General features: G+C 40.5%; 1 long non-coding RNA gene across 1 annotated transcript in view; it reads right to left on the reverse strand.

Annotated features, from left to right (window-relative positions):
- Positions 1 to 715: 715 nt before the first annotated feature.
- The window catches only part of LOC135239529 (uncharacterized), a 181,458-nt gene continuing 167,057 nt past the window's right edge, over positions 716 to 15,116 (reverse strand). Inside the window, exons 2-3 of the long non-coding RNA XR_010325402.1 lie at positions 6,672 to 6,806; positions 716 to 1,101 (exon numbers count right to left, since the gene is read on the reverse strand). This is a non-coding gene — a long non-coding RNA (uncharacterized LOC135239529). The remainder of the gene's footprint in view (positions 1,102 to 6,671; positions 6,807 to 15,116) is intronic.

The following is a 15,116-nucleotide window of genomic DNA, read 5'->3' on the forward strand; positions in this document are numbered from 1 at the left end:
AGCATTTAAATGGATAACCCTTGAAAGATATCTCATTCTGTACAGAGAAACACTCTGTGTAGATTCTGTGCTGCATCTAATTGTGCTACAAGTTACCCCCTGGGGGTTTTAATATTTTGACATGACGAAATGCCCTCAAATCCCCCTCTCCTACGCTTTCCCACCATATAACAAGGAAAATAAGATGTGCCTAATTTTGAAAATTGATCACTGCGTAAAAGGGGCGAGTTAAATATGATCAGACACGGTGAAATTCAAAATGCTGACTTCAGACGTAAAGTTATACTTTTGAAAATTAGTTTGATAGCGGCCCTCACCCTGCATCCTCCACCATCCTCATACCCTCCTGAAATACCCCCTGATTTTCACTACTCTACCCGGCTATTTCATTATCTTAACCTCTCTTTCTCTAGCTTCCTCATCAAGAACTATTGAATGACTGACTGGAGCCACTGCACAGGCCACCTTTTAGCATGCAATCCAAATGCTAAGTGGAAGTGAAATGATACCCTGGATTATGTAGAGCTGAGATTTCCATTCGCCTTCCATCCCACCAGCCATTCAAACCACACTGCAAGGATTAAAACATTAAAAGGAAGGCCAGTTTGTTCATGCTTTAATACTTAATAGTCACAAGTTTAAATCACAATATAATAATAATAATAATAATAATAATAATAATAATAATAATGATTATTATTTCTACCAGAATTACAGTATCACTATTACTTAAAGGTAGAAGAATCAGGCACTAGGGATAAAGCTAGTAACAGTAGCAATAATTCCAAAAAGATAATTCAATAGAAAAATGCACTTGAGACAACAGGGCAGCATCCTCCATGGCTAATCTAGCGAGGAGAGGGGGCACCCAGTGGCACGTTAATCAGAGTGATGGATAAGGTCCTGTGCCCTGGAGCCTCACCGGGCTAGACACAGAATCAACACGGGCCTCGCTCTCCAAAATGTCTCGTCCCCCGCGAACAATAGACAAGCGGAGCTACAGGGTTCTCCGGCGAAGAGGAGGGGTGCAGGGCCACACAGGGACCGAGATGGGCACCATTTCACACATTGCTGGCCGCTGATAGAAACTCAGATGTTTACCTGGGGAGAGAGAGAGAGCGCATTTGGACCCCAACCAGCAGCCAAAATAAGGCTGGGGTCATTCTTATTGTCTAGTTTTTCCTCCAAATAACGATAGTCACACACTGTGAAGGGTGCTGTAGACGAAACCATTAAAATTTTGAGTTATACCCCCCGCATCAGTGGTCACATTAAAAAGTGTGACCACTTTTTACGCAAAAAGAGGAAAAACACAGGACAAAATACACTGCGTTCTATAAACACAGATATTCTGAGGTCTTTTTTTACAAATTACAGTGGCCGATGACCCAGACGAGCCACAACAAAATAATTACTCCTGTTTCTTTGTGCTAATTGTCATTCAGTGTCTGAAATTTGCATTGTTTATCGATTGTAGTATTTATAAAGCCATTGATAGGGCAGCATGATTGAAAGAGAAAGCACTTATTTGGAATGAAATGTCGAAAACAAGATGGTCAAGGTCGAGCTAGCATGCTGAACATTAGTAAACTAAAATAAATCGCTCTCAGGGTTTTTTAAAAATATTATTAGCTTGTATGGCAAAAATGTGTTTTGACCAGAAAGGCAAAACATTACTTTTATCGTATTTCCTCCCACTAATCCTGCTATTTCATTCCGCTTCCGTTACAAGCTTTGAACAACATACATTTATTGTGATGTTATTGTGAGTTCGGATATTACGGCAAAAAACGGTTGTTTTTATCAGAAAGCAAGTGAATTAGTATAAAACACAGATTTTGAAATGTCCTACGTTCCAAAAGACGCAGCATTCCATGAGCTAGTGCGACCACTGTGTCTTCATCGCCCATTAATATTGGTGTGCTATTTGTCGTTTTGTGTGCATGTGAGCGCATATTTATCTGTGGTGCAGACAAGCACAAAGCCAAGATAGAATTTCCACCCGAGTTTGTCAATCCTGTATAATACATGACATTATAGACATTTAGCAGACGCTCTTATCCAAAGCGACTAACACAACATATCATACTCTATCTGATTAATTCTGATATGAACTTTGTTATTCCCCACCACACATCATCTCCTTAACCCTCAGAACTACAGATTGCTGAATACTCAGTCTGTCTCAACTCCCATAGACGTTGCCAGGTGTATGAGCTTTCGTCCATTAGTTAGTGTATAAAGATGAATATTGAAGGCTCACATATGTCTTCACAAGATAATTCCCTCCTTCAGTGAATATATCCAATGACATCATATTGTTGAGACAACTGTTGCTCAGTCATGAAGAAATCAAAAATTCCAGAAAACAGGTTCAGGTATAAAACAAATGGAGACAATCACGTTTTAAAATAAGTTTTACAAAACTCTTAGGGTAGGGGTAGACAATGAGGAGTCAACTCTTAATTATTTAACAAGGCAACTCATCTACTTGATCTGACATGTTTGCCAAATTTCTTGACAAGCTCATGAATGGCAGCTGAATATTGTTATAGTGGCCCTATATGAAACATTTTATTGTGATCTAATCTATGAGTGAACCAGTGCTATTGTATACTGGTAATTAGCTAAGTGAGCCAGGGTAATTGGTGGAAATGAAAACCTTCCAGGAATGGAATTGCCTATTCCTGTATTAGGGGAACAAGGAAGATTGTAGACTAGTGCCAACTTTGCTATAAGTCTATGAGTCACTTAAGAGACAATTTTTTGATATTAAGGGAAACATTCTGCTTCTTCCACTTTATGTCACCCAAAAATGAGAAATTAGAATAATAACAAGCATATCTGTTGTCTTTAGTGGTTAGTAACTACTTGCCTTGCAAATAGTCATAGGCATATCTGTTGTCGTTAGTAGTTAGTAGCTATTTGATTTGCAGTTGTAGTAGCTACAGTACATGCTATTTGATCCATGTGCTTGCAACGATTCCTAAACTGTATAATAGGCCTCTATTCAGAAATTTCTGCAAATGTGATTTTCAGCTGCCAATGTAGCACATTGTAGGTTCTACTGCAAACTTGCTGCATTAATAATACATTTTCCACTACAATCCCCAGTAGCCTAACCCATCTACTGTGACGTATTAGCCGTATTCCTTATTCTACATAAGTTGGGGCTGATCAGGAGCTCACTTCCCCCTTCAATGGAAAAATGAACAGCGATGACCGATATTACCTATGGCATGGGTGCTTACAATGGGGGGACGCGATGAACTGTCTTTAAGGAAACAATACATTCAAATGCATCACAGGAGTGGCAAGTGACAATTTGACTCAGTGTTTATCCATCTAATTTTCGGTTCTTCCGTTACACAACAGACACATGCTGTGCATTTTAATTGTGGACGTCAGGCTTCTTAATTAATTACAAAGAATGTTTAAGGTGCATCAGTTGACAAGCTGCATTATCCTAATCTGAAAATAAAAGTGATAAAAACGATAAACGCATTTCTTTGCACACAAGGAAGACTGAATATAGGTAGTCGAAGTCAATCATTTTAAAGACAAGTCTGTCCTGAATTACACTGGTGTCATTAGAGCACTTGGCTTTGTGCTCTGTGCACTTGTGGTTCGCTTGTTCCCCCTCTCTCTGAGTGCAGATGAAGGTAACAGGTCGAGCCAGCCCTGGCTCCATCTGCTCAAAGCTCTTGGACTCTCACGGCCCCTGGAGCAGACCAGCATTGGCAGAAACCCCCGTTTTTTCCCCCCTGCAGCTTGGGGCTGCGCTGCATGTCTGGAACAGTGCTGAAAAGACTCTGCTGAAGATGGCCTGCAAAGAATATGCTGGACGAACAAGCTTGGGGGACGTCGAAGAACAAGGCCAGGAAATGATACGACAGCAGCGGCGTACACACAGCTTGACCAGATGGAAAATCCAAATTTTAAAAAAAAGGACTCAGGAATCCTGCTAACGGTTTTCCAAAGGTGCACATGCAGCGTAGGAATGCCTCACCCCGTGTTTAAATCATTAAAAAAACAACGCTAGCAATGACAGCGATGCTCCAACCGCCCACAGCGAGGCCTCGGGTGCAGAAATGCAACGGCAATCTCCTCTTTTCCCCGTTTAATTTTCCGTTCGTTCGGTGAGGGTACGCGCGCTGCGCGGCGCGTCGGGGCTTGTTCTGGCGGCACGCTCCCTTCGGTCCCCGCGGAAAGGTCAGCAGAGACCGCCGAGAGCGTGTATCAGGGGCCAGCCAGACGTCTCATCTTCCCGCCGTCCCCGCCGGGGCCCCGACGAAGCGGCATCGCGGGGTGACGCCACCGCCGCCGCCGCGCGGAGTCACAGGCACGCCGCATGCCGAGGCCTGTCCTGTCTGAGGGACAGCTCCCCGGAGGTTCCGGAACTCTCGCCAACAAATTGTGATCAGAATAGTGAGTGAAAAGCTATTATCCGTCTTCCTCCACCATTCACTATTTAATGATCTATTATCCACATTATTACCCATCTCCCTTTACCATTACATTTCTGTCAGTTATAAATATAAATGAATATTAAACAAAAAAGAATTCTTATTAGTCTTATTAGGCTTAGTTCTATTGACTTTTTATCACTACCTTTTATACATTATCCTCCCGAGACACAGCAGAATAAATGTATAATTATTTTTTGACATAATAAGTGTCTTGCATGGCAAAACATGTTGCAGTGAAAATATTTTCAAAAATATTATTCATTTTCTTTTTATTACATGTCCCTTGTATCGTGTAGGTTTCAGCATAGTGGAACATATGGTTCTTGAGATTAAGATCTCATGTTAAGAGACTCATGTTCCCAACAGCGGACAAAAATGAATCGCCAGGTGTTAGGAGTTTAATGGAGCTGAAATAAAATAAAACAGTGGACTAAAACATTCACATTAGTCAGATTTTTTTCAACATGCAGAAAATATCCACAGAAAACTCCTGTTTAGTCATCACAACAAAAATATTATTACACCAGTGGATATTTCCAAAAAGGCGCATAAATCGAAGTATATAAAAATTATATCAAATATAACCTACAAATCTCACCAAATAACAGGTCCATAAATAGTTCAAATTAGGCATTAATTTGAGCTGACTCCTAGGGATTTGTCTGAGTTATGGCAATTCAGAACTCTTCCAATGGGATAATATTTACATTTCAAGTCTGTTTATTGCAGTTATTGAAGAACAAAGACCCCCTGGGTTAGTCTGTGTCTTTTGAAGTTGCATTCAGAGGTCTACCAATTCAAATATGTTTCACACACTGTGAGTACATAGGTATATAATTAAACAGGATTGTGTTTAGATTTATGTATATAGATTTATATAAAAATTATATTGTATTTTATTTAGATTTGTAATAAATAAATAAATAAATAAATCTCTCTGACAACTACCTATTAAGAAATATATATATATATATATATATATATATATATATATATATATATATAATCTACATATACATACTCATACTCAACAGATGTGACAAGTTTACCTTTTACAATGGTAAATAGCCAGAGCTTATAAGTGTAAAGCCAGCAGAATTGATTGATCAGGATGGGAATGGTTCCAGAGGGTAATACTTTCTGTTCACTGCATAGGTACACCGACTTCAGCTAAATCCTTACTGTTGAAGCTACCCTGTCATCACAGAAGTTGATCCACAGCAAACTACTGTACTGTACCACTTTAATTTAAGGAACATCTTCAAGTTCAGCTTCGGAATCAAGTCAAGACCTCTTCCTAGGTTCAGTTATCTTTATTGGCCCCAAGTTGCTGGAGGACAGAAACGCAGGTGAGAAAAACAGCTGTTAAAAACCTATTGCCATAACCATATGAAAAGAGGTCACGGGTAAAAGTTTGGCTCCTGGCGCCAAGGAGAGCAACATGGATTCTGCGCCTGAAAGTCACAGGTTTGAATCTCGAGAGGCTATGCTGCTGCTCTGTTCTTGGGCAAGGTGCCCTGCCTCAATTGTTCTGGTAAATAAATAAATAATGTAGAAAAACCGCTGCTTAAGTAGGTTACAGACAAGTGTGAAATTGTACATGCTGTACAGGCAGTTCTCCCCCATGTTTCTGCGTAAGGAAGAGTGTAAAGGGAGTGACTGTAATAGAGTGTATGCACTCTGAGGGATTGAGCATTGGCTGTAGATACTCCCCACCAGAAGGTACTGTAGCACTAATGAATGTATCCTCTCTCAGCACTGTCCAGGTGCGACGGGTGGGCCTCTTCAAAAGGTCTTTTGGCCTCAGATGCAGATGTTAACTGTTAAATCTCAAAGCTTGATGTTTTTATTTGTGGTTTTCATGTACATATTATCAGAAATATCAACGGGAAGAGTTTCTGAATCCACCAGGTTTATCAAAATGTACACTGACAAAATCAAGCCGTGAGCTTTCTTCAGTAATAGTTTAAAGATGTGACCAATTGCAACTCAGGACACTAATCAACCTATTTTGCTATATTGTACAATGAAATCTCCTTGTGCGTTTGCCAGCCATTTGCCAGTTTTCCAATGTTGCTCTTCAAATAAACCAGTCCCTTTGTCTCTGCATCCCTGCCCACCTCCAGCCAGGCAGCAACCAGCGCACTCTAAACAAGCGCTCTGTCTCCCTCTCCGCTGCACCCGGCCTTCTGCACGCCTCACCTCGCTTATAGCTGCTGATGGGAAATTTGTCCGCCGGAGGCAGGAGTGTGGCGGAGGTGAAAATCGATGTCATCCGTCTCTCGGGGGGAGCGTCATGGAAACGGAGCTCGGGGCTCGCAGCACGGAGATGTTCACCTGCTAATGCAAAGCAGCACCTCCTAATTTTGCCTTGTGGGTTTCGTCTTATTAAAACAAACAGGAGAACAGAAATACAGTGATAATCAGCCGTCAGGTCTGAGAAGAGGCAGAGAGGAAGGTTCCTTTCCTGAACTAAAAATGGAGGCAAGTGCAATGCCACCCCCCTCCCCCCCCCCAGTTCTACAGTCTCTAATTGGAGGAAACTCAGCACAACCCCAGAGCATTATTGTCACATAAATTATCTTAAATTGTTAATTTAAAAAGGCTTTGAAATATGTGATTTCATCACTCAAGTATTTCATAAATCTTTCATAAATACTACAGTACTTCCTGTCTACTGCTAACTGCTCTCTAACTTTGGCTTTTTTTAAGCAATGCTAAAATAGGGATAGGATTCATAAGAGGAGACCTGACTACCATGTTGAAACATCAATTGTTGTTGAGAATGCAGGCTTTATTTCGGTCCCATTCAGCTGTAAGACCCAACAGAAGTACAGTGGTATACAGATACACCAAACACAAAGCCTTAATATGCAGATTCACCCAAAAGAATGCCTTAATAATAGTCCTGGAGAGCAGATTTCCCCATTACCAACAGGCAAGGAAGGAGCCGCTGTCTGCTTAATTGGTACTTTTCACAGCAGAAAACAAGAGCCACATTGAGCAAATGTTCCCCATAAAAACAAGGAAGACCATGCACTGCTCTGTGTAAAATGGTATACTAGGTGGTTTTGGTGAGCATAAAAATTGCAAACTTGCACAGAAATTTGAGACACTGCCAAAGACACAGTGCAGCCGGTGTAGCAAGTGCTATTTATTTGGAGTGTGTGTGTGTTTGCGCACACATACAGTATAGGACCCTTTGGACCCTTTTTATACATAGTTCTCATTTTAGGGAACCTGAAGTAATTGGAAAATTTTCAAATTATGTCATCATATTTACTACTTAGTTGCAAATCTTTGATGCATTTGATGACTGCTTGAAGTCTGCTGGATATCTTCTCTGGTGATGCTTTGCCAGACATGCCAGGGGTTGGATCTGAGAAGATGTTTCTGTACAATTCAGAATTCATCCTGCTTCTGTCAGCAGTCACATGACAAGTGAGCCAGTTGCAGTGGCAGCCATACATGCCTAAGCCATAACATTATCTCCACCATGTATCACAGATCAGGTGGTATGCTTCAGATCATAAGCAGTTATTTTCATAAGCAGTTCCTTTCTTTCTCCATACTTTCTCCTTTCCATCACTTTGGTATAGATTAATACTCCTCTCATCTGTCCAATAAGACTTTGTTCCAGAACTCCACAGTTGTTATTAGCAAACTCTGACCTGGTCATTCTGTTCCTGAAGCTTACCAGTGGTTTGCATCTAGCGGTGAACCTTCAGCGGTGAGGTTATGCTAGTGTAGTCCTCTCTTTATGGTATTCTATGTCTTTATCCTGGAGAGTGTTCTTGATCTAAAAAGTGTTTTTTCTTAACAGTTGAAAGTATTCTTCAGTCATCCACTACAGTGGTCTTCTGTGGTGGACCAGGCTGTCGCCAATGCATTCTTATTGAAATGTTCTGGCTATGCCTCTTTTTTGTTTCATTATGATTTTTCAGCCTCAGGACGGCCTGCTTTACTGAAATTCACTCTTATTTGGCCCTTATGTTCAGAGACAACAGCAACAGACTCCAAATGCAATTGCCACACCTAGAATCAACTCTAGACTTTCTTATGTATGAGCTAATGATGTGACAGTACACAGCTGGGCAAGAAACAGCTATGCAGCCAATTTTCCAATTACTTTATGTCCCCAAAAATGGGAGGACTATGTATAGAAAGGGCTGTAATTTATACACAGATGACCCAATATGAATGTACATACTCTCAAATGAAAGCTTACAGTCTGTAAACTTTAACCTCTTATCCATTATTTCATATCAAATCCAATGTGCTGGAGTACAGAGCCAAAACAACAAAAACTGTGTCACTGTGCAAATACTACAGACTAGATAGCAGTCAGGCAACAACCACAGTAGTCATATGTTTTCCATTTGACATTCTTTTGAAGTCAAGGGCTCATTTTCTGGCTCTTGGGTGTCAATGGCATGAGCTCAGCTGTGTCATGTCAGCTCTGGTTGCAAAGGAACTCAAACATGCCTGTGTGAACTAGCCCTGGCCCAACATCCCTGGCTGCTGCCGTACCCAGGCCAGGCCCTGTCCACGTTACCCAGCGCTCAGCACCTCAGATGTGCTTTCAGGCCGAGACGGGCACAGCGGGGCCCGGGCTATATTGTCTTTTGGAGGTGCCGCGCGTCACTCAGATAAAAGTGCCAGAGTTCGCTGGAGAGAGGGTGAGGAATCTTACACCTCCAAGCCCCGTGCTCCGAAAAGCAGGTTTTCCCTTCGCCCGCAAGACATGCTATATCTCCCTCGCTGCATTTAAAAAACCCTTTTTGAAACGGAGAAACTCCAAAAACGTTGTTGGGTACTTTTTTGCCCAGATTTAGAAGCCTCTCTGTAAAACGTGTTGTCCTCGTCTTTGTGTGTTTTTCATCGTGCGTTGGCACACAGGCAGACAGCATAGCCTGAAAACAGTGCTCACAGTGTTGCTCTCTGCGCTCCCTTTGTCAGCAGCGGCACCGGCCACATTTCTCGGTCGCTCAGAAGTCAGGTTGATATGCTACTAACAAAGCCGCAAAATACAGACGTTTACAAACACAGAGGGGAAAATGCAGGCCCTCCACCCAAACCATGGCTTTGTGTTACTCATGCGGCATCACACAGGCATTATGTGGCTTTCCTGACCAGAATATGAGCCTGGGGACGGTGGGTCCCTCCCTCCAGCTGCCAGAGGTCCTACAGTGCTGTCTCTCATTGCTACTGGGTGGAGGCTGCTTACGCTCTCTCAAAATGGGCCCTGTGCCTGATGCAGTCCAGATTTTTACATTCATTCTTCTCTTTATATACTGAAATCCATACTGAAATTATTCAGATAGTGCAACACTTAAACAGTGTATGTATACATGAAACACAATAATATAAACATATGTATCATTATATTTATGTCCACATATTTCTGACATATTGCAATGTATTCCATGTGTACCTGAAAGGTGAGCCACTTTTGTTAATTATTGCTCAACATACCTCTTATTGAAACTATAGTTGTTCACAAGGTTCAAAAGTTCCACTCAAGTGAGCACACACTGTTTTAGTCAGCTATTTAACATATTCAAATATATGATGATGAAAACAGCCTATCTTGGCTTTTCCTTTAGCTACAGTCTTCTCCAGAGAGACGCATGGAAGTCCCATCACGTGTGGTTCAGGGCCTTAGGATGAACCCCGCTCAAGAAAAAGCAAAGGGCCTGTGTCACTATGGCACCCCATTGACAGATGTATAGGGCCTAAGGGAGGCAAGCAGATTGGGAGCCATTTGTAACTTTTTTAATCTGTAAGTTCAGACTGGAGTTACAGAAACCCAGGTCATCTGGAGATGGTTTAAACAAACCACTGCACCCCCCACAAGTAAAGCTGGACTCTGTTTTTCTATGGCGACGTGGACAATTGTCTTTTGTTATGCATGACGTTGGGCAACTGACCGCACACAGAAAAACAGAGTTTACACAACGCAAATTCAGCACATCCAAACCTCCATTTATTTCTTCTTTTTTTTCCCCCTGAACATCTTCCTTCATTCATCGACAGCCCCTGAATGTGCACAGCGTGCGTGGCATTTTTCAAGCATGGCCGGAGCTTCGGCGGCTGGCGATCGCCTGGGAATAGAGCCGTTTCCACGTCTATTTTTCTTGATCGCGCAAAGACGAGTCAGCGGTTTTTAAAATCTTCTTTCTTTTGGTTGTTTTTCCTGTTGTTGTCTTCCAGCCCACCCCCTCCCCCACCTTCCTCTTGGAGCCAAGGGAATTAAGTGCAATTCCTCTCTCTTATGATGAAAAATGTACCGACCGAACCCACGCTCACTCATTCCACGCTTCGGCCGGACTTACGGCCTCTCTCCAAGCTCTCGGGCGCTCCTCGTCCGCTCCTGACACCACCTTATTCAGCACTTCCTCATCCCCACCGTCACCTTCCCAGCCACTCCCGTCTGATCCCAAGGAAATCGGTGAAGGCAAATATATTGTACGCCAAACAGATGGCTTTGCGAAATTACCCGACATAAATTATTTAGGAGAAACTTATGGTCGTGTTTATGAAGAGTTCTATTTTTAACAAGATGGATGCGCTGGGATCTATATATAACTAAGCGTGGGTAAGCAGGTATAGAGTGTAGCCCGCGGAGGTTTCTGCTACACAGTGGTATGTGACACTCCAGTCATCTGGGACTTAACTGGGAGGAGAGCAGCCCAGTCACCACATGTGCCGATTTATTTTTCTGGAATTTTCTTCTAATTTTTTTTGTTGTCCAGGAACAGCAAACTATTTCCATTTTGAGAAGTTCTTTTTGTAATTGGTTTTTGCTATGCCTTTCACTTTGCATCTCTATTTGTGGTAATGTTTTGTGACTGTGTTTTATGGTGATACTGTAACCAAAAATGTCAGTGTTGTTAATTTGCACGACACGTTTTTCTGAGAACTTTTTTAAGGCACGACAACACGTTGCCAGACTTTGTCAGGGGATGTGTTTTGACTGAACTGTATTTTTAAATTCTAACAAATCTTTTTTTTTAACAACAGAGGATCAACAGTATATTCTACACAATCTAACCTGAAAATAGGCCTTTTAACTTTGTGATTACCCTTTCCTACACTGCTGACTGAAATTCATTCTGAATACTTAATCAACCCTTGAGTTCAGAATTTATTTCCTTTCAGAACAAAGTATTGGTATGTTGCTCTTTTGTAAATGAAACACAATTTCAAATTAATTCCAATTGTACAGGTTTCATTATCAGAGTAATTTTTTTCTTTAAAAAAATAATGACATGATCAAATATATATTTCTGTTTGGGTTGTAATTACCAGAGGCACTTCCCTGCCAAATGTTTTCCTGTTAAATTATTTGCAGCTAAAATGCAATTCATTCTCAGCCATATTTTTATAAGTGTGTTATCTCTGTGTTGTGCATTTAATTCAAAATAGGTTTATTTTTCTGCCACTCGTTTCATAATGAGAAGCATTTTGCACTGGCTTGAACCGTATCAGAAATTAATTAATGGCAAATTGTATTTTAGGGTAACCACTTCCAAAGCAGAAAGTTTTTGCATGCTATTACAGGCTGTTTTGATACAGTCCTGGAATTTAATTACACCAGAATTTCATTAAAAGCAACACATTTGCAATTTAATTTGTGTGGAGCGTTTAAGTCACTCCAGAGCAGCAGAATCCCCCTTTGGAACGGGGATTAATTAGCTGAATCAATAAATTCTCTCTGTCGGGTTTGCACTTGTCTAAATAACGCAACTCAAGAGCCGGGCTTATCTGTGGCAATGAAAATCTGAACACCGCCTTTATTACTGGGATAATGTGTTAACAGGAGAATTAGAGGCATGTGCGACTCTACCCATTTCCTGTTGCGGTAATCACTCATCCGTTTGGGATGTATGCAGTACGTTGTTGCCGAGCCCATTACAGCGTAACAAATAAAGGAGAGTCAGACTGTTCCATGGATGGGCTTTATTTTTGTTCCTTAACTCTCTGGGGTCTAAGGGTAAAATGAGGCACACTGGTGATTGTGCGATGCTCTGACATTTGTGTAAATTTCATCAACGTTATATACAGTGATTCCAAAGTGTTTCATATCTTTGTTTTCAAACTCAGCTACAACAATATGGCAGCAGTAAGTAGGTCATAATAATGTGTGGATTGTAAACTGCTCTAAAAACACACAAACTGTAAACAGCAGTTTTGAACATGCACAGGAATGTCGTAATAAAACACACTAAACAATTGTGAATAAGACTTTTGGTCACTGAAATGTGTTCTTCAAGGTCTTGGGTATCAAAAGATGACAAAATATTTTAGCAAATCCAATGAGAAATATAAAATAAATTGCTAAAAGTTAGTGTTGTGACTACTATTTTTCAACATCAGGTGAGAATGGGAGGGCAAATGGCCTTTCTGTAATGAATATGCATTGGGTAGGAATACCTGCCAGCTAAGTAGGCTATTCACAGCTGGACGCATGCCTCCCCACCACTAAGACAAAGACTCAGTGAGCCATTTAGAAGACAGTAACAAAGACAACTTTTGATTTTAGAACATTTATTGAAGTAAAATGCATGGAAGATGAGATGAGACTGGTGTACTCTAGCAACGTCTGCCTGGCCTCTTAGCTAGTGGTGAACTAGGCCGTGTTTCCTGATAAACATCTCTGCAAATATAATAAAAAGAAAATTGTTAGGAAATGTGAAATCAAATCAAACTTTATTTATTTTGCACATTTCCTTCAACAGGTGAAAATTAAATGTGCTTTACAAAAAAGGGACAAACCACTAACTAATGAAAACAAAATTTATGAAATGTGACATCATATACAAACAAAGAACCAAACAAACACAACCAGACACAGAGAGGTAGCCTATAATTTTGTGAAGCAATGGTTAGAATTATTCGTAGTGTGGGAATTTACAAGCGCGCATATTAGTGAATATTCCTACAAACACACAGAGAATGTAATACAGCACACATTTACAAATAATGCAAGCTATCAATAAAAAAACATTAGCTCAACTAAATAAACACTGATATTCCAACTAAACTACACGCAACTCATCACTAACAATGCCACAATCTGAACTAGGCTAGGTCTGTTTAGCTAAGTGGTTATTTTATTGCAATTTCCCGAACTTACTTAGAGTATGCTAATATCGATTGTGCAAGGACATCAGTTTTAGAATCCTAGCCACGCCACTACAAGCCAGGCATGAGCTATTTATTTCGAATATGATCGAAAAACATACAGTCTACCTGATACTTCTAACACAACCAGACGCAGAGAGCCTAGCCTATAATTTTGAGATGCAATAGTTCGAATCGTTCGTAGTGTGGGAATTTACAAACGCGCACATTGATGGATATTCCTACAAACACAGAGATACGTTGCAATACAGTACACATATTTACCAATATGATCATAAGAAATATACTTACGCATGAAGTTGATCCTCAGCTGGATCAGTTTGCTGTTCGAAATGACACCGTTCTTCATCAGTGCCGGCTTCTGGACGGATCATTTTCCAAAATTAAATGAAATGTTCACTTCAAAAGAAGTGAATTAGGCGACACTCTGTGACACTCTATCCCGCTTTCTCAGACTTGGCATTTCTCACATGGATCTCGCATCGCCCCTCATTTAGTCTCCTTCTATGGAGAGTAATTATAATGTTGTTAGCATGTGAATGCGATTTGGGCGGACTTCCTGCTGAGCGAAATTCACATAGTAATGAGTAAAGTTTAGCGAAGCATACATGATCTAATTAATCAAATTTGGAACATTTAAAACAATTTATATTTCTTACCAATGGGCGCATTGGAAAGTCGCGATTCTAAGGTTTCTGTCGATGTTTTTGTTGCGTCTGTGTATGATAACAGCACATGAAGTTAATCATCCAAAAAGAAACGAAAGTTAATTTCATCTTGTCGAGCTTCGCCGGCGGAGCTCTAGACCGCAGAGGGTTAAAAAAAAAATGTTTTCCCTGAAAAAATATGTATATATTCCATAGCTTGTTATGGTCATAGGTACCTATACTAGTATATACAAAATTTTTGACTCGTCCAAAATCGAAAAAGAACCAATTTCCCAACCTTTCTTTAACCTGCTGAACACAGCCGTGAACTTGCCTCGACCCTCAGACTTACCGTTTTCATAACCCTAACCCTAAGTTGAGCCCTAAAACGTAATTGAAGCCATAGAAACTTCTGAAAACATGCGATTACTCATTTAAAATTGTGGAAAAACTAAGTCAAGACAGTGAATTCCATAGTACAAATGCTAAAAAATATATTTGAGGCCTTAAAAAAAAATGTTTTCCCTGAAAAAATATGTATATATTCCATAGCTTGTTATGGTCATAGGTACCTATACTAGTATATACAAAATTTTTGACTCGTCCAAAATCGAAAAAGAACCAATTTCCCAACCTTTCTTTAACCTGCTGAACACAGCCGTGAACTTGCCTCGACCCTCAGACTTACCGTTTTCATAACCCTAACCCTAAGTTGAGCCCTAAAACGTAATTGAAGCCATAGAAACTTCTGAAAACATGCGATTACTCATTTAAAATTGTGGAAAAACTAAGTCAAGACAGTGAATTCCATAGTACAAATGCTAAAAAATATATTTGAGGCCTTAAAAAAAAA

The sequence above is a fragment of the Anguilla rostrata genome, chromosome 14 (genome assembly GCF_018555375.3).
Source record: "Anguilla rostrata isolate EN2019 chromosome 14, ASM1855537v3, whole genome shotgun sequence".
Lineage (NCBI taxonomy): Eukaryota > Metazoa > Chordata > Actinopteri > Anguilliformes > Anguillidae > Anguilla > Anguilla rostrata.